The sequence below is a fragment of the Hemiscyllium ocellatum genome, unplaced genomic scaffold (assembly GCF_020745735.1).
Source record: "Hemiscyllium ocellatum isolate sHemOce1 unplaced genomic scaffold, sHemOce1.pat.X.cur. scaffold_182_pat_ctg1, whole genome shotgun sequence".
Lineage (NCBI taxonomy): Eukaryota > Metazoa > Chordata > Chondrichthyes > Orectolobiformes > Hemiscylliidae > Hemiscyllium > Hemiscyllium ocellatum.
The window spans coordinates 283,298-305,975 of NW_026867890.1; the positions used below are offsets into that span (position 1 = coordinate 283,298).

Sequence of the window (22,678 nt, forward strand, 5' to 3'; positions counted from 1 at the left end):
TCGGAGGGACGCTGTGGACTTTTTGGGCCGAATGGCCTGTTTCCACACTCAGGATTCTAATTTTCCCAGCTCCCATCGGTTCTGAGGAAGGGCCACTGGACAGATTCCTGTTCTCAGATGCTGCCAGACCTGCTGAGCTTTCCCAGCACCTCCTGCTTGTTGTTCCTGATTGACACCATCCATCCACCTTCCGGGTTTGATTCAGGCAGGGGGAGGATCCCACCACTGACCTCACAATGGGGTCCAGCTGATTGATGGCAGCTTCGGACCAATAGGAAAAGGGGGGTGGGACTGGTGGACCAAGTGATAAAGATGGTCATCCAAACAACGGGAGTGAATGAGGGGCGTGGCCAGTGGGATGACACGTCACTAGTTACTCCGCCGATGCAGTGCCACGTGACTCAGCCGTTGGTGAGTGTGGGACAGGCAAACAGGGAAGGGGAGAGTGGCCTCGGAGACAGGGAGATAATGAGTCACTTTAGACTGCGAAGTTTTAATTACACTCTGTGCGGTAAGTCTGAATTAGAAACTCTTTCCCGCGTTTGCAGCAGATGGGAAAATGGCTGCGGCCCTCAGGCGGTGATAGGTCCTGGGACATGGGCTCCATCTTTATTGGGGGCAAGGTACAGTGAGGGGCATGGACATGTCCTCTTCCAAGGATGAGGGGGTGTGTGATTTGAAGAGAGGCATTTACACATCAAGCACATACCAAGAGAAAAGTATGTATTTATATTCTACCTGCACTGACTGTGAGTTTTGTTTTGTGAATTCGTTTCATAGGATATTAAATCAGAATAATTGAGGCTAGGAACTCAAAAGCAAGTTTTTACAGTCAATGGAGTCATCGGGATCTGAATATCATTTGCATTTGACTGGACGGAGAAAGGTTTGTCAGTTCTGTTTGTGGGAAAATATCTCCAATATTTTTGTTTAGCAGAAAGATGTACAAATTCGTGGTTGGATCACCCTTTGGGTGTGTGCTCTGTTCTGAGCCCTGCAGCTGAGGAAGGAGATATTGGCCTGAGAGGGAGCACAGATTTATCCAAATTACACCTCATCGCTTTGTAAGAACTCTCAGATTTAGACCCAATCACCCACTTCATGATGTTAAGCTGTAAGCGTCATATTTTCAATTAACTGCAAACTTCCCATTAAAAGTCCTTTTGGACTCAAATTCCAGTACCTTTTCAAGTGGAATGTTCCACCTTCTGACAACTGTCTGTTCATTCAGAAACTGGTGACGTCCATGTTGACTCTGGGGTTACAAAGGGCTGAATCAAAAGATAAGATGCTGTCCCTGAACACCCATTGAGATGCGTTGGAACAGTACAGGAGGCTGAGGGCAGTGTAGGTGTGAGCAGACAGTGAAAATGACAGGACTGCACTGTGAGGGCTGCTTGGCTCAATGAGTGTGTTTTGGAGTTGGGTGTAAACAGACTGATGTGAGACAGGGAGAAGATGAAACTAAAACTCAGTTTTAGTTCAGGCCGTTCAGAAATTCACATGGTCCCAATGGGAACAGCCAGTTTTTAAGTGAAACCTGCGAAGTATTTGTTAACAGTTTTTAATGTATTTTTCCTGTGGGCAGTTGAGAGTTAACCACATTGCTGTGGGTCTGGAGTCACATGTAGGCCAGACCAGGTGAGGATGACCGTTTCCTTCCCTACAGGACATGAGTGAACCAGATGGGTTTTCTAACAATCGGCAATAGTTTCATGGTCATCATTCGCCTTTTCATTCGGGATTGTATTGGATACCGATGCTGCCATGTTGGGATTCTAAACCTAATTCTTGGAACATTGCACATGTCACTCATCTTGCAGGAATACCATTAAGCCATTGCCTCCCTTATTAGCAATGTTTAAAAGAGAGTTCCATCATTCTACGTGTACAATGTGAGATAAAATACTGCAATGTCCATGTGTCAGCCTCTCCAAAGGGTCAGTCAACAGAAATTTGTTTGGGGGTGAAATATTTCACTTTTGTTTGGGGTTTACCAAACAAAAATGAATCCAAATAAAAATCTAATGTCCCGACATGTATGAAGCCAGAGAGGGATTACAGAAACAGGGAGGGTTGTGGGGCCAGAGGGGGACTGTTGTCCAAACATCACTGTGGTGTACATGGACTGCAGCATTTCAGGGAGGCGGTTAACCACCAGTTTCTCCAAGACAAGTAAAGGTGGCCAATAAATACTGGTCTGGGCAGCAAAGGGAACCCCCAGTGAATAAAACCAAGCAGTGACCTCTCTGAGCTGACTTGCTGTGAAGTTAAAAACCTCTCTGGAAATGGAGTGGACAGAGAAGAGAAACAGTGACATTTCACAGCTGCCCTCAGAGAGACCTCACCCTTGGAAGTACTCAGAGCCAGGGATCAGCTCAGTGAGTTTCAGTCTCTTCAAACATCAATCTTAGTCTGTTTTATTTTATTAAATCTACAGTAGTGAGTAAGGTGAGGATTTCTTTTTAATGTCTTACGGTCTCTTGATTGAAAGTTTAAGATATAAAACGTAAGCATTAAGTTATTCTCGGGCAGTATTTTTTGAGCAGTAAGACTGTGTGCCTTTGTCTTGGTCTGTAGGTTGTTAAGGCGGAGAGATGGCCTGTTGTAGAGTGGCCTACTGTTCCTGTCGGGTGCGGAAGATTAGGGAGAGTTTCAATGAACCTGATGATTTGTCTGCAAGAAGTGTGATTGCAAATCCTATTGGATCACATGGATTGGTGGAGGAGTGATTAAAGGCAGTGAGGAATTGACAGGAGCCGGGGAGTGTGATAGGCGGCAGTCTCAGGATACTGCAGATACAGTCAGGTAGGTGGGTTACCTCCAGAAAAGCTAGGAGGGGTAGGTAGGTACTGCAGGAGTCTCCTGTGGCTATCCCCATCTCAGACAAGTGTACTGTTTTGGAAAATGTAGGTTGTAATAGACTTTCAGGGGAAAGTAACACTGACAGCCAAGTTACTGGTACTGAGACTGGCTTCTAACATAATGTGAGGTGTATCCAGTTCCACACGATCGATGGTGATAGAGGACTCTCTCGTCAGGGGCACAGTCTGCCGTTTCTGCAGCTGACAGTGAGAGATCAGAATGGGGTGGTGCTGCCCTGGTGCCAGTGTCAAGGATATCTCTCAGAGGGAGCAGAACATTCTCAAAGGGGAAAATAACCAGTGGGAGGACATTGTACATTGGTACCAATGACATAGGAAGGGGAAAGCATGGGGTCCTGAGGAGCAGGGAGATTTGCTAGTGCCACTCGGGAGGCATTAAACCAGTGAGGGAGTCGGGGTAATCCTAAAGAGATAGTGAGAAAAGAGGTGAGTCTGAGGCTGGTACTGTTCACCAGATCAGACTGTCAAGGCAGGCAAGAGCAAGCTACAGAATGAGGTGCGACGGACCAGTTACACTGCATTTATTTCAGTGCAAGAGACCTGACAGATCAGGCAGGTGGGCTCAGGGTATGGTTTTGAACATGGCACTGGGATATTACAGCAATTACAGAGGCAGCACTCAGGGATGGATAGGACTAGCAGCTTAATGTTCCAGGGTATAGATGCTATAGCAAGGGGACAACAGAGCAGGGGGAGAGGTGTTTTTGATTAGAGATAACATTATAGCTGGGCTTTGGGAGGATATTCCTGGGAGTACATCCAGGCAAGTTATTTGGTTGGTACTGAGAAATAAGAAAGGGATGACCATCTTACTGGGATTGTATTATAGACTCTCTCCCAATAGTCAGCGGGGAATTGAGACACAATTTTACCGGCAGACCTCAGTTATCTGTAAAAATATAGTTGCAATGATAAGGGGTTTTAACTTTACCAACATGGCCTCGGAGTGCTGTAGTGTTAAGGGCTTGGATGGAAATGTATTTGTTCAGTGTGTACGAGAACATTTCTGATTGAGTTTGTAGGATGTACCTACTAGAGAAGGAACAAAACCTGACCTGTTTCCTTTATTCATTCACAGGATGAGGCTATCACTGGCTCGGCCAGCATTTATTGCTGCGTTTACCCAGTGGGCAGTTAAGAATCAACCACGTTGCTATAGGTCTGGAGTCCCATGCAGACCAGACCAGGTAAGGATGGCATTTTCCTTCCCTAAAGGTCATGAGTGAACCACATGGGTTTTTTCAACAATTGACAATGGATTCCTTGTCGTCACTAGATTACTTTTTCCAGATATTTATTGAATTCACTTTCCAAAATCTGCCGTGATGGGATTCAAACCCAGGTCCCCAGAACGTTATCTGGGTCTCTGGATTAACTGTCTAGTGATAATTTCACTCCATCATCACTGCCTCTTAGGAAATGAGGCAGGGTGAGTGACTGAGTTATCAGTGGGGCAGCACATCAGCACCAAAGATCCCACAGTATTGTGGCTCAGTGGTTAGTGCTGCTTCCTCAGCAACAGAGACCTGGGTTTGATACCAGCCTCAGGGAACTGTCTGTGTTGGAGTTGGCACATTCTCCCCAGTGTTTGTGAGGGTTTCCTTCGGATATTCAAATTTACTCCTACAGTCCAAAGATGTGTAGGTTAGTTGGATGAACCATGTTAAATTTCCCATAGTGTCCAGATGCAGTATATGAGATTTTGGTATGTGCAGGCAAATCTCTGCCTGATGTGAAAAGATCGTTTTGAGGTCCTGGACAGAGCTCAGTGACGTGTGGCTGAACGTTTTACATTTCCCGTGGCGGTAAGGGAAGGTCAAAGGTGTGGAGCATGTGTTGGTGGGAGGGTGTGGACCTAACAAGGGAGGTGCAGAGGGAATGGTCTCTGTGGAACGCAGATAGCGGTGGGGAGGGATATATGTCTATGGTGGGGTCTGACTTTAGGTAGCAGAAATAAGAGGTTAATGCGCTGTATCTGGAGATTAGTGGGGTGGAAGATGAAGACCGCAGGGCTGTATTCTTTATTGTGGCTGGAGGGGTGGGGTAAAGGTGGAGGTGCGGGAAGTGGAATGTATGTGTTGGAGGGCATTGTTGATCAAGTCGGAGGGAAGTTACGGTCCTTGAAGTAGGCCTTTCTGGGATGTCCTGGAATAGAATCCAAAGAGATTAAACGAATATATCACAGACAAAAGATTAACTGGACCAGAGAATAGGACCCCTTAAAGGTCAACAAGGCTGTCTGTGGAACCACAGGGGGTGCGAAAGATATGCAAATATTTCACATCATTTTTACTGGAGAAGTATATGGAAGCTCGAGAGTTTGGAGAAATAAACAGTGATAACTTGAAAAGTGTCCATGTTTCAGAGGAGGTGGGACTGGATGTCTTAAATCGCATCACGGTGGATAAAGCTCTGGAACCTGATCAGGTGTATCCTGGAACTTTCTGGAAATCTAGGGAAGTGATTGTTGAGCCTCTCCTGTGATATTTGTATCGTTGATAGTGACAGGTGAGGTGCCATTATTTTTAAAAAAGTGGTAAGGAGGGGCCATGGAACAAGAGAACAGTGAGCCTGAAGTCAGTGGCAGGCAAGTTGTTCGAATGGACAGGATATCCATCTATTTGGAAAGGTAAGGAATGATCAGGGAGAGTCAATGTGGCTTTGTACATGCACAATTGGGTCTCACTAACTTGAGTGAGTGTTTTGAAGTGACAAAGAAAATTGATTAAGCCAGGCGGTGATTGTTGTTTATATGGACATTCAACAAGGTTCCACAAAGCAGACTGGTTAGCAGGGTTAGATCACATGGAATGCAGGGAGAGCAAGCCATTACAAAACTACCTTGAATGTTGGAGACAGAGGATGATGATTGAGGGTTGCTTTGCGGACTGGAGGCCTGTGAGCAGCAGTGTGCTGCAGGGATGGATATTGGGCCCTTAAATAAATGACTTGGATGTGAATATATGAGATATGGTCAGTAGGTTTACAGAAGACACCAAAATTGGAGGTGTAGTGGACAGTGAAGAAGGTTAGTTCAGAATACAACAGGATCTTGATCAGATGGGCCATTGGAGCAAGGAATTGCAGACTGAGTTCAAATTAGATAAATGTGAGCTGTTATATTTTGGAAAGGCAAATCAGGGCAGGACTTATGCACTTAATGGTAAAGTCCTGGGGAACATTGCTGAACAATGGGACCTTGGAGTGCAGGTTCATAGTTCCCTGAAAGTAGAGTCACAGGTAGGCAGGGGAGTGAATGCAGCATTTGGTACGCTCCCCGTTATTGGTCAATGCAATGAATGCAGCTGTTGTGACGTCATATTGTGGCTGGACAGGGCACTGATGAAGGCCCTTCTGGAATTCTGTTTTCAGTTCCAATCTCCCTGTTCTTGGAATATTGTTGAGAAACTTGAAAGGGTTCAGAAAACATTTGCAAGGACTTTCCTGGGGTTGGACGATTTGAACTATTGGGAAAGGCTGAATAGGCTGGGACTATTTTCCCTGGAGATTTGGAGGTTGAGAGGTGATCTTATAAAGTCATGAATGGCATGGATAAGGTGAGCAGTCAGGGACTTTTTCCCATGTTCGGTGGCTCCAAAACGAGAGGGTACAGGCTTAAGGTGAGAGGGAAAAGATTTAAAGGGGATTTAAGGGGCATCGTGTTCATGTTGAGGGCATTGCAAGTATGGAATGAGCTGCCAGAGGAAGGGGTGGAGGCTAGTACAATTGCAGCATTTAAAAGGCGTCTGACTGGGTACTTGAAGAGGGAGGTTTTAGAGGGATAAGGGTGAACCGCTGGCAAATGGGACTCCATTAACGCTCTCCGTTAATGGTCAATGCATTGAATACAGAAGCTGGGACGTCATATTGTGGCTGGACAGGACGTTGATTAAGCCACTTCTGGAATTCTGTTTTCAGTTTGAATTTCCCTGTTCTGGGAAGGATGTTGTGAAATTTGAAAAGGTTTGGACAAGATTTACAAAAACGTTACCAGGATTGGAGGATTTGGGCTACAGGGAGGGGCTGAATAGGCTGGGGCTATTTTCTCTGGAGAGTCAAAGACTGAGAGGTGACTTCATTGAGATTTATAAAATCACGAGGCGCGTGGATAAGGTGAGCAGCTGGCATCCTTTTTCCTCAGGTTAGGTGGGTCCAAAACTAGAGCACATGGGTTTAAGTTGAGAGGGCAAAGATTTAAAAGGGATCGAACTGGCAACATTTTCAAGCTGAGTGTGGTGTGTGTATGGGAGGGGCTACCAGATGAAGTAGTGGAGGCTGATAAAATCCCAACATTTAAAAGGCTTCCAATTGGGGACATGAATAGGAAGGGTTTTGATGGATACAGGCCAATAGATGGTAAATGGGAATTCATTAGTTTAGGATTCCTTGTTGGCACAGACGAATTGGACCGGAGGTCTGTTTCTTTGATCTTAATAAATTAAGATGCATTCCTCTCTTTTGTGCAGAGCTAGCTGAAGCACAGATAATTATCCTTGGAGCTGAGAAGGTGAAGCAGTGATTTTGACCTGGTGCCGATTTTGTTCCAAGGTCTTGAATTTGCAAAGAGAGAGAGGAATTGTTAACCCTGTCACAATTTTTAGTAACTACGTTCAAGTAATTGGCAAATAATACAAGGTGAAAATGTGAACACTATTTTACTCAGTAAGTTCTGAGCATCTGGAACAGTCTGAACGACACAGATTCAGCAGGTATTTTGAAACAGACTTGGAATTTTACTTTTTAAGGAAAGATTTGGGGGTAGTTGGGACAGATTTGCACCATCTACAGAGGGAGAGAGGACGGCTCCAATGGGCTGAATAGCCCCCAGCCCCTGTGCTCTGTGATACTGCCTCATTCACTGTGAATGATGAAGCTCATCCCAGAGCAGAGAGAGGGAGGAGCTCACCTCTCAATCGGCGCCGGCTTGATTAACGGCAGCTCCAGACCAATAGGAGGAGAGGCTGTGTGGTCCTGCAGCCAATGGGAGTGAATGAGGGGTGTGGCCAGCAAGACGACACCTGTCCATGAGCTGTGCAGATACAGTGTCACTGGGTGGGGGTGGGAGAGACAGCAGAGACTGGGACAGAGGCTGTTGGACCTGAATTACAAACTCCCGGTAAATTAAAACCAAAAGAACTGCGGAAGATGTAAATCAGAAACAACAACCAGGAGGTTCTGGAGAAGCTCAGCAGGTCTGGCAGTATCTGTGACGAGAAATCAGAGTTAACGTTTCAGATCCGGTGTCCCTGCCTCACAGCTGATGTTGCTGAGAAAAAAAAAGTCCGTTTATGTGCAGAAGATAGTGTGGGGGGATGGGGGCAAGATGAAAGGAGTAGAGGTGGGGATAGAGTGAGAAGAGCGGTTGGATAAAGGAGTGGATAACGATCTGACTGGGGGAGGTTGATTAGCTGTTAATGGACACTATTAGTGGCTAACCATAGATAGTGTGTAATGACAGGCTGTGACATGAGGTGTCTACGACATGAGGTTGTTAACCTGTGGTTAGCCACTAACTGTCTCCATTGTAAGCTGTTGTCCACCTATATCACTGCACGATTGGAGCTGCCGAGAACACAAGCCTTTGGAATATCCTCCCTCACCCCCTCTGTCCGCCTTAAAGATGTATCTAAAAATCGTTCTCTTTAATCAATGTTTCCATCATTCGTGAAGCATTTTAGGAGATTTGTCAACGTGAAAGGCTCCATACAATGCAGGTAGTTGCTGTTATTGTCTGACATCAGGAGAAACAGGGATGAGCCCTCTCTCTCTCTTATACCTGATGAACAACAGCAAAAGCAGGAAGCACTGAGCATGCTCCAGCCCACAATGGGCCTCGGATTATTGATGTCAGCGCAGGACCAATAAGAGCGGGGGGACGAGGCTGGAGGACCAGGATGTGCCAGTTGGTCCTTCAACCAATCGGAGTGAATGAGGGGTGGGACAATACTCAACCATGTGATAAACTTCACTGGCAGCACAGTGTTGTTGTGGCCAAGGCATTGGAATGTGTGAAGGTGCAGGGCAGGGGAAAGGAAAGACATAGACCAGAAAGAGAAGGAAATTTTCATGGTATGGCATGAGAGGTTTTACAGAACTTAGTGCACATTGTGAATCACAAATTTGAAAATCCCAAATTCTGCCCCATTTTCCCTCCTTATAATGCATTTTGCACTCCCTGAAATAGCAACTGTGTTTCTCCCTCCACAGATACCAGTGATCAGTGCCAAAGCCCCATTGCCTGTGGAGAGGGTGATGTTTGATTTCCCTGTCCAGCTGCAGTTCATGTGGTGAAGGTGCTCCCACAATGTGGTTGGGTAAGAGCTGTTATAGATTATTCACTCAGCAATATTGAAGAGTTGACAATGTATGTGCAAATCAGCAACAGTTTGTTTTTTTTAATCATGTTTATAATTTCGCAGAAATACTATTGGAAAATTCTGGCATAAGGCCACAGATTGAGATACTAGGTCAAGTGATCAAAAGCATTGCCAAATGAGCAGGTTTACGAGAACACCTTAAAAGAGGAAAGCAGGTCTGAGAGGGTTCAGGTGGGAATTCCAGACAGTGTTGCCTTGGCAACAGTAGAAACAGCCAGACAGGTGAAGCAATGAATAAACACAAATGAGTTGTCAAGGTCTTGCAGGGTGTGTGGTGCAGGGAGACAGGGATGTTCACAGGGTGAGAATTTTAAATTGTTGCCTGTAAATAGGAGCCTTTCGATGGATCAACTAGTTTTGGTACAAGTGAGCACTTGGGCAGGAGGGTTTAAGATACTCTTGAGATTACATGTAAGTTGAATGTGGGAGGCTGGCCAAGAGTGTTTGGATAATTAAGTCTGGAGATAAATACTCGTCCATCCCTGCATTCAGTAAATGAGCTGAGACTATGGTGGAGTTGGGTGATGTCACCAATGAAGAAAGTGTGTTTTTGGAGTTGGGCTCTTCCTCCACATCACCTCCACCTCCCTCCCCTCACCAAATCACAGGTATTGTTCCTTGTTCTGTCTGTCTGTCTTTTCTGGTTATGTCCTTCTCTCCCATTCTGCTACGAAGTAATATTTTGACCTCACCGTTGTTGGAAAAACCTACTCCATCCCCACTCTCCCATTCCTTTCTAAATTCCTTGTATGTGGTGTCCCTCAAGGATCGATTCTTGGTCCCTCCTGTTTCTCACCCACATACTGTCAGGAGGTGACATCGTCCAAAAGCACCGTCTGAGGGTTCACATGTACACTGACAATGCCTAGCTCTCCCTCCCCATCATCCCTCTCCATTACTCAGTTATCAAACTGCTCATCACACTCCCACTACGCGATTGGCTGCAATTTCCTGCAACGGAACATTGAAATGGTTAAACCCATTGCCTTCAGTTGCTATTACAAATTCCTTTCCCTTACTGCTGAGCCCCTCCCTCTCCCTGGGAACTGTCTGAGGCAGAACTACACTCTTCACAATATTGCTCTCATATCTGTAACCCCAAGGTGACCTTCTGATCAGGTATCTACACAATCACAAACACCAGGAATTCCAATCTCTAAAACGTTGCTTCCCCCCCCCCCTTCACCCCAGCTCCATTGCTACTGAAACCCCTGACCCGTGTTGATGTTGCCTTAAACTTGACGAATCTAAAACAGAACCCTTGATTCCGTGACTATCCGAGTATCTGATTCCAGATCCCTCATGATGGGAAACATCCTCTCAGTATTTACCCTGTCAAACTCCTTAAGAATCCTGCATGTTACAATGAGATCACCTCTCATTCTTCCCAAATCCAGTGAGTAGAGTCCCAACATTTTCAGCCTTTTCTTAAAAGATAATCCCTTCAAGCCAGGGATCATCCCAGTTAATCTTTTCTGAAATGCCTCAGATGAAATTATGTATTCCCTTAAATAAAGGGACCAAAACTTCTGTCATTACTCCAGATGTGGTCTCACTCGCACTTTGTAAAGTTACTCTCAGGTATATACTCCAAACACTTACACTGAAAACTCCTTGTAATAAGAAACAACGTTCCATTCCCCATCCAGATTCCCTGTTATAACTGTGTTTCCTACGCAATTACCCCTGGTCCCTTTGTGGTGCAGCTTTCGACAGTTTCCACCATTTACATAGCACTCTGTTCTTTTATTATCTCCTCCAAAATGAGCAACTTCACAATTTCCCAAATTATGCTCCATTTGCTAACTTGTTGCCCACTTCTCCAATGAATCCCTCTCTGTAAACTGTTTATAATCCTTTTGGAACTTTACCGTTCTGCCTTTTCTCAGAGATTTCCCCGCTCATTCTTCTAAACATTTCCTGGGAGCACTGGGCAGTGGGAAGCAGTTGTTACCTTTTCAGAGAGACTCTTTGGAATGACTGGGAGGAGCTTGCTGCTCATGGGTCAGAATGGAGACAACTTGCCCATCGAGCTGCATGAGCCTTTCACCCCCCCTGTCTAATTGATGAGGCACAGCAGCAGCACGGAAGGAAAGAAAAGGAAGCACACATCCTGCTCTCCACATCGCACTGACTCTTGAAACATTGTGTCCCATGTGTCAAAGATCTGCCCTGTTCAGTCACATGAAGACCCAGTGTGGAAACTCACAGAAACCCATACAGATTTCCCCCTGAACTAACTGCTGACCCCCACAAGGGGTAATGTGTCCAGTCATCCTGGGCCAGGAGGAGGGGGTGGTGAGAGTTTCTTAAATGAACTGACAGTGACAGTTTTATAAACGTGTATTACAGGTGGACATTCAGATGGTAATCTCAGTAATTGTAACGCCAAACTGTGACAAAATTACTCAATTCATCAGGAGCTGGATATTCACATTGTGTATGAGTATTGTATTCCAGCTCATTCCCATTTGCTGCATAAATGTCCTCTTTTGAATCACCCCACACTCTCAGTAGATCTCCCCAAAGTCTTCAATATGTGTCCTGTAATCCTTTTCTGATGAACTCATGAGTGTAAGGTGGATTATTCTAAATCTGTAAACCCCTCTGTCACAGGGCACCCGCAATTTCCTCTGCTACAAGGAGAACAATCTGTTTCCCCAAACCCCTGATTCCCCAATGTCTGTTTGCTCCCTATAAGGCACACATCAGGATTGTGTTGGAACATTCTCCACTTGCCTGCATCAGTGCAGACACCAACAATATTAAAGTGAACATCCTCCAGGACAAAGCACTGTGCCTGAGTGGTGTCCCATCCACCACCTTCAGCGTTCCCTCTCCCCATCCCCAGGGTACAGTGGCATCACTGTGTAAAAGGTAGTCAGCATTGTCTGACCAGACCATAGGGCTGCTGTCTCATTAGGGAGAAATGTCTGGTGGTGGGTTTAACCTGAAGGTTACCACAGCCCAGGCAAGGGGAGAGGTTGAGAACAAGAGTCCATCTATTGTAGATGGATATTCTTGATATGTATTAACAACACCCATGTCTCTGCAACTAAAATCCCCCATTCCTTGTACCATCCTGGTAAATCTCCTGTGCCCCCTCTCAGGGACCCTGCCATCCTTCCCAATGTGTGGGTGATCTCTGGTTTGCACAGACCCAGCTGCTCTGTGTTCCTGTGGGTGATGTCATCATAGAGCAACAGTTGCATTAAACCTCACTGTCTGTAAGGGTGGGAGACACAGAAATCCCGGTAGCATTTGAGATGTATTTAGTGTGCACTTGCAATGCCATGATAGATGAGACTTTTCCACAATTATTGGAAAATAGATGAGGACAGTTAGGTGGTAGTTTTCTTTGTCACAGACCCGATGTACTACCAGAGCCTTTTTCTGTTCTGTAGACCGCTAAGATGTTTATTATAGGAATATGACAAGCTCCATTGGACTTCAGGTCAGAAAGGGTGATACTAGAGTAGATGACAGATGATTGGCCGATGTTTTGGGAGGAAAAGGAGATTGAGAGGTTTAAGGAAGAATTCAGAAGCTCAGCACAGAATCGGAAAGGGCCGTCATCAAGTGAGAAATAAACATTGGGAATCCTGAAGGCTGGAAATAAAAAAGGCACATATAGCAGAGCTTTGAGAGACTGGAGGGGATTAGAGATAGGGAGAGTAATGAAGCTGGAGGAGATGAAAGTTGGAGAGGATTCTGAGGATTGAGGATGTTACAGAGATAGAGATATTTCTGATAGACTTTTTTGAGTTTTGAGGCTGGAGAGGAATTATCGAGATAAGGAAGAGTTGTAAGACTGGATGAGGTGGCATTGACGGAGAGTTCCGAGCATAGAGGAATTTACAGAGATAACGAGCGATAGAGCCAGAACGTTATACAGCACTGACACACACCCTGTGTTCCAACCAGTCCGTGTCAACCATAAATTCGAACTGAACTAATCGCATCTACCTCCACTTAGTCCAAATCCATCCAAGCATTCCCTATCGATATACAGGTCCAAATGCTTTTTCCTCTTAGAATCCCATTCCCCTACCGTTTTACTCTACATTTACCCCTTACTAATTCACTAAACCCAATCATCCCTGAACACTATGGGCAATTGAGGACTGCCAGTTCACCTACCCTGTACATCTGTGGCTTGTGGGAAGAAACGGGAGCACCTGGAGGAACTCACGCTGACACGGGGAAGCATATCCAAACTCCGCATGGACAGCCACCCAATGCAGGAATTGAACCTGTGTCCCTGGCAGCAGTGCTAACCATTGAGCCACTGTGCCACCCTTAAATTGTAATTGTATTCACAGCTACCACGTCCTCTGCTAGTTTATTCCACATGTGAATCACTCTCTGTACAAAAACAAAAAGTAAAATCCGGAACGTCTTTTTAGGGTCTTCCTTTTCTCACCCACTCTTGAATCGCGCCCCCTCCTGGAAAGGGCACCTGCTGTTCACATTACCTATACTCTTCAGGATTTTATAAACCTCCAATAAGGTCACCCCTCAGCCTCCTACACCCCAGTGAAAGAAGTCCCAGCCTACCTAGCCTCTCCTTATAACCGAAAGCATCCATTCCCATCAACATCCTGGTAAATCTCTTCTGAACCCGCTCCGACTTAATAACATCTGTCCTATAACAGCACAACCTGAACTGAGCACAGTATTCCAGAAGAGGCCTCACCAACATCCTGTACAACCTCAATGTAATGTCCCAACTCCTATACTCAAAGGTGTGAGCAATGAAGGCAAGTGTGCTATACATCTTCTGAACAACCCTGTCTACATGTGACATAAACTGCAAAGATCTGAACCCCGAGGTCTCTTTGTTCTATATCACTATGCAAGGCCCGATCAGTGTAAGTCCTGCCCTTTTATCAAGATGAAATATTTGGCATTTATTCCAATCCAGAACATCCTTCTAGTATAAAGGCAATAGAAGTATACTTAAGAGGAAAATCAGTAAGGCAAAAAGGGGACAGGACACAGTTTTGGCGAATAGGGTAAGGACAATCCAAAGGGTTTTTATAAATACATTAAGAGCAAATGGGTTACTAGAGACAGAATAGGGCTCCTCAAGGATCAGCAAGGCAGCCTGTGTGTGGATCTGCAGGCGATGGGGTGGGGAGGGGATACTAAACAAGTATTTTGCATCAGCATTTACTGTGGAGAAGGATATGGAAGATATAGAATGTTGGAAATCGATGGTGACACCTTGAAAAATGTCCATATTACAGCGAAGGTGGTACTGGATGTCTTGGAACGCAGAAAGGTGGATAAATGCCCAGGATTTCATCAGGTGTGTCCTAAAATTCTGTAGGAAGCTAGGGAAGTGATTGCTGGGCCCCTTGCTGAGATTTTTGTATCAGCGATAGTCACAGCTGAGGTGCCAGAAGACTGGGGGTTGGTTAATATGATGATACTGTTTAATGAAGGCGGTTTGGACAAGCCCGGGAACTACAGACCTGTGAGCCTGATGTTGGTGCCAGACAAGTTGTTGGAGGGAACCCTGAGGGACTGGATTTGCATGTATTTGGAAAAGCAAGGACTGATTAGGGATAGTCAGCATGGCTTTGTGTGCGGGAAATCATGTCACTTACTTGACTGAGCTGTTTTATGAAGAAGTAAAAAGTGGATTTTTGAGGGCAGAGCGGTAGATGGGATCTATATGGACTTCAGTAAGGCGTTCGACAAGGTTCGCCATGGAAGACTAGTTAGCAAGATGAGATCTCACCATACCAGGAGAACTAGCCATTTGGAATATAGAACTGCCTCAAAGGTAGAAGACAGAGGGTGGTGGTAGAAGGTTGTTTTTCGGACTGGAGGACTGTGACCACTGGAGTGCCACAAGGGTCGGTGCTGGGTCCACTACTTCTCATCATTTACATAAATGATTTGGATGTGAACATAGGAGGTATTGTTAGTAAGTTTCCAGGTGACACCAAAATTGGAGGTGTAGTGGGCAGTGAAGAAGGGTAACTCAGGTTTCAATGGGATCTTGATCAGATGGGGAAATGGGCTGAGGAGTGGCAGATGGAGTTTAATTTAGATAAATGTGAGGTGCTGCTTTTTGGAAAAGCAAAGCCTAGCAGGACTGATAGACTTAATGGTCAGGTCCGAGGGAGTGTTACTGAGCAAAGTTTCCTTACAGTGCAGGTTCATAATTCCTTGAAAGTAGAGTCGCAGGTGGATAGGATAGTGAAGGTGATTGGTATGATTTACATTATTGGTCAGAGCAGTGAGTACAGGAGTTGGGCAGTCATGTTGTGGCTGTACAGGACATTGGTTTGGCCACTCTTACAATATTGAGTGCAATTCTGTTCTCCACCTATCAGAAGGATGTTGTGGAACTTGAAAGGTTCAGAAAAGATTGGTGGCAGAATATTCTTTAAAGGGTAGAATAACCAGTGGGAGGTCATTGGACATTGGTACCAATGACACAGGAAGAGAAAAAGATAGGTCCTGATGAGAGAATATAGCAAATTAGCCTGGAATATAAAAAAGTAGATACTCGGTCGTAATATCTGAATTACTCCCAATGCTACATGCTAGTGAGAGTAGGAATAGCAGGATGGAGGAGATGAATGATTGGCTAAAGATCTGGTGTAGGGCAGAAGGATTCACATCTTTTGGTCATTGAATTCTCCTCTGGAGTAGAAGTGACTTGAATAAGAAGGATGGATTGTCCCTGAATTGGAAGGTGACTAATATCCAGGCAGGGAGATTTGCTAGTACTACTCGGGAGGCATTCAACCAGTGAGGGAGTGGGGGTAAACCTAAAGAGATAGTGAGAAAGGAGGTAAGTCTGAGGCTGGTACAGTTCAGAAATCAAACAGTCAAGGCAGAACGCGGTAGAACCGAGCAGTTACACTGCATTTACTTCAATGCAAGAGGCCTGACAGGGAAGGCAGATGAGCTCAGGTTATGGTTTGAACATGGGACTGGGATATCATCGGTATTATAGAAATATGACTCAGGGATGGATGTGACTGGCAGCTGTATGTTCCAGGGTATAGATGCTATAGGAAGGATAGAAAGGGGGACAAGAGAGGAGGACGAGTGGTGTTTTTGGTTAGGGATAGCATTAGAGTTGTGCTTGGGGACGATATTCATGGGAGTAAGTTCAGTGAAATTATTTGGACGGAACTGGGAAATAAGAAAGGATTGATCACCTTATTGTTAATATCTGCGTGTGTTTCATCTGATTGCTCTGGTTTCCTCCCACTATGTAAAGATGTGCAGGTTAGGTGGATTATCCAGGCTGAATTACCCACAGTGTTCAGGGATGTGCAGGTTAGGTGGATTATCCAGGCTGAATTACCCACAGTGTTCAGGGATGTGCAGGTTGGGTGGATTATCCAGGCTGAATTACCCACAGTGTTCAGGGATGTGCAGGTTGGGTGGATTATCCAGGCTGAATTACCCACAGTGTTCAGGGATGTGCAGGTTGGGTGGATTATCCATGGGAAAGGCAGCATTACATGGGTAGGATGGGAGTCTCTGAGGGTCAGTGCGGATGTGATGGGCTGAATGACCTGCTTCCCCACTGTCTGGATTCTCTGATAATTATAATAGTTTTAAAATAGTTCCAAAAAAAAATAGACCAGATCTAAAAGTTGCTGTTCTAAATTGGATAAAGGTGCATTGTGATTGAACAAGATAAAATCTTTCAATACTTCTTTGCTATTCCCAGGTAAAGGGACGGCTGAAAAGTGGGAACGTAACATAAGGAATAGGAGCAGGAGGAGGCCATCTGGCCCCTCCAGCCTGCTCTGCCATTCAATAAGATCAGGGCTGATCTCAGCTCCACTTTACTGCTCTCTCCCATAACCTTTAATTCCTTTCCTGTTCGTAAATCTACATTTTGACCTAAAGACATTCAAGATGAAAGTCTCAACTGTTTCAATCAGCTGGGAATTCCACAGATTCACAACCCTTTAGCTGAAGAAGTTTCTCCTGAACTCAGTCCTAAATCTGATACCCCCTTATTTTGTCGCTATGCACCATAGTTTGTCCAGTCCACAGTGGAAATGACCTCCCTGCTTCTATCTTATCTACTCCTTTCATAATTTTATATTTTTCCTATACAATCTCCCATTATTCTAAATTCCAATGAGGATCATGCCAGTTTTGTCAATCTCTGCTCAGAAGGCAACCCTTTCAACTCCAGACTCAAACTAGTGACCCTGCTCTGCACCCCTCCAGCGCCATTACATCCTTCCTGAAGTAGGGGACGAAAACCTGTACACAGTACTCCAGGTGTGGCCTCCCCAGCCCCCTGTACAGCTGCAGCATAACCATCCCTCTAGCAATGAAGGACAATATTCCCTTCACTGCCTTAATTACCTGCTGTACCTGCAAACCAACTTCCTGTGATTCATACACAAGGACACCCAGCTCCCTCTGCACAGCAGCCTGCTGCATGTTTTCACCATTTCATCATCCAGTTTGTTGTTAGTCCGACCAAAATGGATGACCTCACATATCCCAACATTGTCCTCCATCTGCCAGACCCTTAACCACTCAATTAACCTCTCTGTATCCCTGTGCAGACTGACAGTGGCCTCTGCACACATTGCTCTACCACTCATCTTAGTGTCGTCCACTTTTCATGAATCCATGCTGTGTCTGCTCGATGAGACAATTTCTATCCACATAGCTCACTATTTCTTTCTTGAGAGATCAGACATTTCCCCCACTACGGAAGTTATGCTGACACGTCCATTTTAAAATATTGGCATCACATTTGCAGCTTTCCAATCTGTTAGAACCGTCCCAGAGTCAGCAAATTTTAGTGAATTATCACGAGTGTATTTGCTATTTACCCACTGCCATTCCTTACAGTCCCCGGGGATGCATTCCATCACGGCCAGGAGACCCATCTACCTTTCGGCTGGTATCTTTCCCAGCACTGCCTCTTTACTGAGAATGATTGATTGTTTCTCTGTCTTCATCTGCCATTGCCCCCATAGGCCTGCGACAATGAGTATATAGACAGTATGTTCCTGTTAAGGCCGAGGCTGGGAGGTGTAAGGAATGCTGCTGTCAAGAGGAATTGTGGCTCTGGTCAAGAAAATGAAGGAGGGATATGGCAAGTCCAGACAGCTGGGTTTGTGTGAATACCTAGAGGTATATAGGGGCAGTAGGAGTATACTCGAGGGAAACTAAGAGGGCAAAAAGGGGACGAGAGAGCTTTGTGAAATGGGTTTGGGGAAAATCCAAAGAGATTCTAGAAATACACTAAGGACAAAAGAGTAACCAGGCAGAGAATAGGGACCCTCAAAGATCAACAAAATTGTCTATGGATCTGCAGGAGGCAGGAGAGATACTATCTGCGTATTTCATGTCAGCTTTTACTGAAGGAGGATATGGAAGTGAGAGTTTGGAGAAATAAATAGGGATAACTTGACAAGTGTCCATATAAGTTATGAGGCACTGGAACTTGTATAATGCATCAAGATTGATAAATCCCTGATACATGATCAGGTGAATCCCAGAACTTTGTGGGAAGCTAGGGAAGTGATAGTTGGGTCCCTCGCTGAGATATTTGTATCACCGAGGTGCTGGAAGACTGGCGCCATTATTTGAGAAAGGTGATGAGGAAAAGTCAGGGAACAATACACTGGTGAGCCTGGAGTCAGGTAAGTTGTTGGAAGGGCTTCTCAGGGATAGGATTTAGATGTAATTGGAAAGGTAAGAAATGATTAGGGACAGTCAGCATGGCTTTGTGTATGGAAATCACTAACTTGGACTTCAGAAAGACATTCAAGGTGAAAGAACTAGCTATTTGGATATAAAATTGGCTGTAAGGTTGGAGACAGAGGGTAGTGGTGAAGGGTTGCCTTTCGGACTGGAAGCCTGTGATGAGCAATATGGTGTAAGGATCGGTGCAGGGTTCACTGCTTTTCATCATTTATATCAATGATTCCTATGGTTAGTGACTTTACATAGACACCAAATTGGATCTGGAGGAAGTGGATCGGGAAGAAGGTTACCTCAGAGTACAATGGGACTTCAATCAAATGGGCTGGGGAGTGGCAGGTGGAGTGAATTCAGATAAATGTGAGGTGCTGCATTTTGAAAAAACAAATCAGGGCAGGACTTATACATTTAATGGGAAGGTCCTGGGGAGTGTTGTTGAACAAAGAGACCTTGAGGTGCAGGTTGATAGTTCTTTGAAAGTGGAATCATGGATAGGCAGGGTAGTGAAGGAGGCGTTTGGTGTACTTGGTCAGTGCATTGAGTATTGGAGTTGGGACATTGTTTTGCAGCTCTACAGGACATTGATTCAGCCACATCTGGAATTCTGCTTTCAGTCCTACAGAACATGAAAGGATTCTGAAAAGATGTGCAAAAGTGTTGCCAGGGTTGAGGATTTGAGCTATAGGGAGAGGCTGAATAGGCTGGGGCTGTTTTCCCTGCATCATTGGATGCTGAGAGATGACCTTCGAGGTACATAAAATCGTGAAGGACATGGATAGGGTGAACAACCAGGGTCTTTTCCCAGGTTAAGTGAGTACAAAACTAGAGGGCACAAGCCTAAGGTGTGAGGCAAGAGATTTTAAAGGGATCTTAGGGGCAATGTTTTCAAGCTGAATATGGAATGAGCTGCCAGAGGAAGTGTGGAGGCTGGTACAATTACAACATTTGAAAGGCATCTGACTTGGTACGTGATTCAGAAAAGTTTAGAAGGATATGGGCAAAGTGCTGGCAAATGGGACAAGATTAATTTGGGATAAATGGGTGGCATGGATGAGTTGGATTGAATGGTCTGTTTCTGTGCTGTACATCTCGGAATTTAACTATTTGAGGATAAATTTGGAGTGCTACGGGTAAATGGGAGGGGAGGAAGGGCAGATTGGCAGCATGTCCAGAGGGAGAGAGTATAGCCGTAATGGGCTGAATAGCCCCCAACCCCTGTGCTCTGTGATACTGCCCCATTCACTGTGAATGATGAAGCTCATCCCAGGGCAGAGCCACAGACATATACAGCACGGAAACAGACCCTTCAGTCGAACTCGTCCGTGCCGACCAGATATCCTATCCTAATCTAGTACGATATAGCAGCAGTTGGCTCATATGCCTCTACACCCTTCCTATTCATACACATCCAGATGCCTTTCAAATGGTGTAACTGTACTAGCTGCCACCACTTCCCCTGACAGTAGCTTCCATACACGCACCATCTCTACATGAAAAAAGTAGTCTCTTGGGTCCCTTTTATATCTTTCCCCTCTCACCTTAAACCTATGCTCTCTAGTTCTGGACTCCCCCACCCCAGGGAAAAGACCTTGTCTATTTATCTCATCAATGCCTCCCATGATTTTATAAACCTCTCTGAGGTTACCCCTCAGCCTCCCACACTCCTGGGAGGATCCCACCACTCATGTCACAATGGGGCCTGGCTGATTGACGGCAGCTTCAGAACAATAGGAGACTAGATGTAATCCTCCAGCCAATGGGAGTGAATGAGGGGTGTTGCCAACAGGCCAGCATGTGACCATGAGCTGTGCACGTGCAGTGTCACTGGGCAGGGGTTGGGAAGAGACCCAGTGAGTGTGAAGGGAGTGGGAGAGAAATGGAGTTAGTGTGGACTGGGAGGGTTTCTCAACTCATGATGTAGGCTGCTAGACCTGAATTAGAAACTCCCAGTAAATGAAAACCAAAAGAACTGTGGATACTTAAATCAGAAACAACAACCAGAAGGTACTGGAAAAGCTCAGCAGGTCTGGCAGCATCTGTGAAGAGAAATCAGAGTTAACATTTTGGATCCGCTGACCCTTCCTCAGAACTGATGTCACTGAGAAAAAATGTCAGTTTATATACAGAAGGTAGGGGTTAAGGAGTAAATGATAGGTGGTGATATAGTCCAAAAAGAGATATAGCAGCAATTGGACAAAGGAATGAATAATGATCTGGCTGGTGGAGGGTTAATAGATGTTAATGGAGACTGTTAGTGACTAACCATAGGTAATGTGTAATGGCAGGCTATGTAATAACAAGGCCTGGTGTGTGGGGTGGGCCACTAGGGCGCAAGGACGTGGGAGACTTAGGACCTAAAATTAATGAATTCCGTTTTAAGGTCAGAGGCCTGAAGGGTCCCCCAAGTACAAAATGAGGTTTGTTCTTCCAGCTTACGTTAAAGTTTGGCGCAGGAGAAGTACAGCCGGTCAGACAGTATCCAAGGAGCAGGAGAATTGACATATTGGGCCTGAGCCCTTCAGCAGGATTCTGAGTGGGGAAGAGGGTTGACAGATAATAGGATGTGTGTGTGGGGCTGGCGAGAAGGTAGTTGGGAAGGCGATAGGAAGATGCTGGTGGAGGGTAATGGTGAGAGGGTGGAGTGGGTAATTAAGAAGGAAGATGGGCAGGTGGGACTGTTCGAGAGGGTGGTGCTGAGTTGGAGGGCTGGATCTGGGATATGGTGGGGGGAGGGGAAATGATGAAACATTGATTCTGTACTTAAAGGGTCCCAAGGTAGAAGATGAGGTATTCTTGCTCCAGGAGTCATGTAGCTAGGATTTTGTGGTGGAGGTGGCCCAGGACATGCATGTCCTTGGCAGAGTGAGAGGGTGGGTTGTAGAAACGGTTGACCACAGGACAGTGGGGTTGATTGGTGCACGTCTCCCAGAAAGGTTCCCTGAAACATTCTGCAAGTTGGCGTCCTGTCTCCCCATTGTAGAGAGCAATGAACACAATAGATGAGGTTATTCAATGTACAGGAAAATCTCTGCTGGATGTGGAAGGGACCTCTGGTGTCTTGGATGGAGGTGAGGGGAAGGTGTGGGCACAGGATTTACACCTCTTGCAATGGCAGGCAAAGGTGTTGGGAGTGGAGGATGGGTTGGTGGGGAGCATGGGTCTAATGCGGAAGTCACAGGGAATGGTCTCTGAGGAATGCTGAAAGGGGTGTGGAGGGAAAGATATCTCTGTTGGTGGGGTCTGATTGTCGGTGGTGGAAATGGCAGAGGATGATGTGTTGTATCTGACTGAAAAGCGAGGACTTGGGGGTTCTATCCTTGCTGCGGTTGGAGGGGTGGGGTTCAAGAGCAGAGGTGCAGGAAGTGGTGGAGATACACTGAAGGGTATTGTTGACCACATGGGAGGGGAAATTGCTGTCCTTGAAATACAGGGCCATTTGGTATGTTCTGGAGTGTTCTGCATCAAGCTTCCCTGGAACACTGCATTAAGAATGAGACAGATGTTGGCCAGGGAACAGGCTCGTGTGTTAAAGTGGCAGGCAACTGGAAGCTCAGAGTCTGTTTTGGTCTGAGGGGGAGCATAGATTTGTCCAGATTGCACTTCGTCTCTTTGTAGGGACTGTCAGATTTAGTCCCAATCACCCACTTCATGATGCTAACCTGTAAACTCCTTATTTTCAATTCCCTGCAGCTCCTTATAAAC

The 22,678-nt window shown here is 45.6% G+C and overlaps 1 long non-coding RNA gene across 2 annotated transcripts in view; it reads left to right on the forward strand.

Annotated features, from left to right (window-relative positions):
• The first annotated feature begins 3,967 nt into the window (after positions 1 to 3,967).
• Positions 3,968 to 22,678, forward strand: part of LOC132810737 (uncharacterized) — an 89,463-nt gene continuing 70,752 nt past the window's right edge. The window contains exons 1-3 of one of the 2 annotated variants that reach the window (XR_009643060.1): positions 3,968 to 4,072; positions 9,093 to 9,199; positions 11,615 to 11,700. This is a non-coding gene — a long non-coding RNA (uncharacterized LOC132810737). Of the gene's footprint in view, positions 4,073 to 9,092; positions 9,200 to 11,614; positions 11,701 to 22,678 lie in introns of those variants that run through there. The other variant, XR_009643061.1, reaches the window with a different exon arrangement.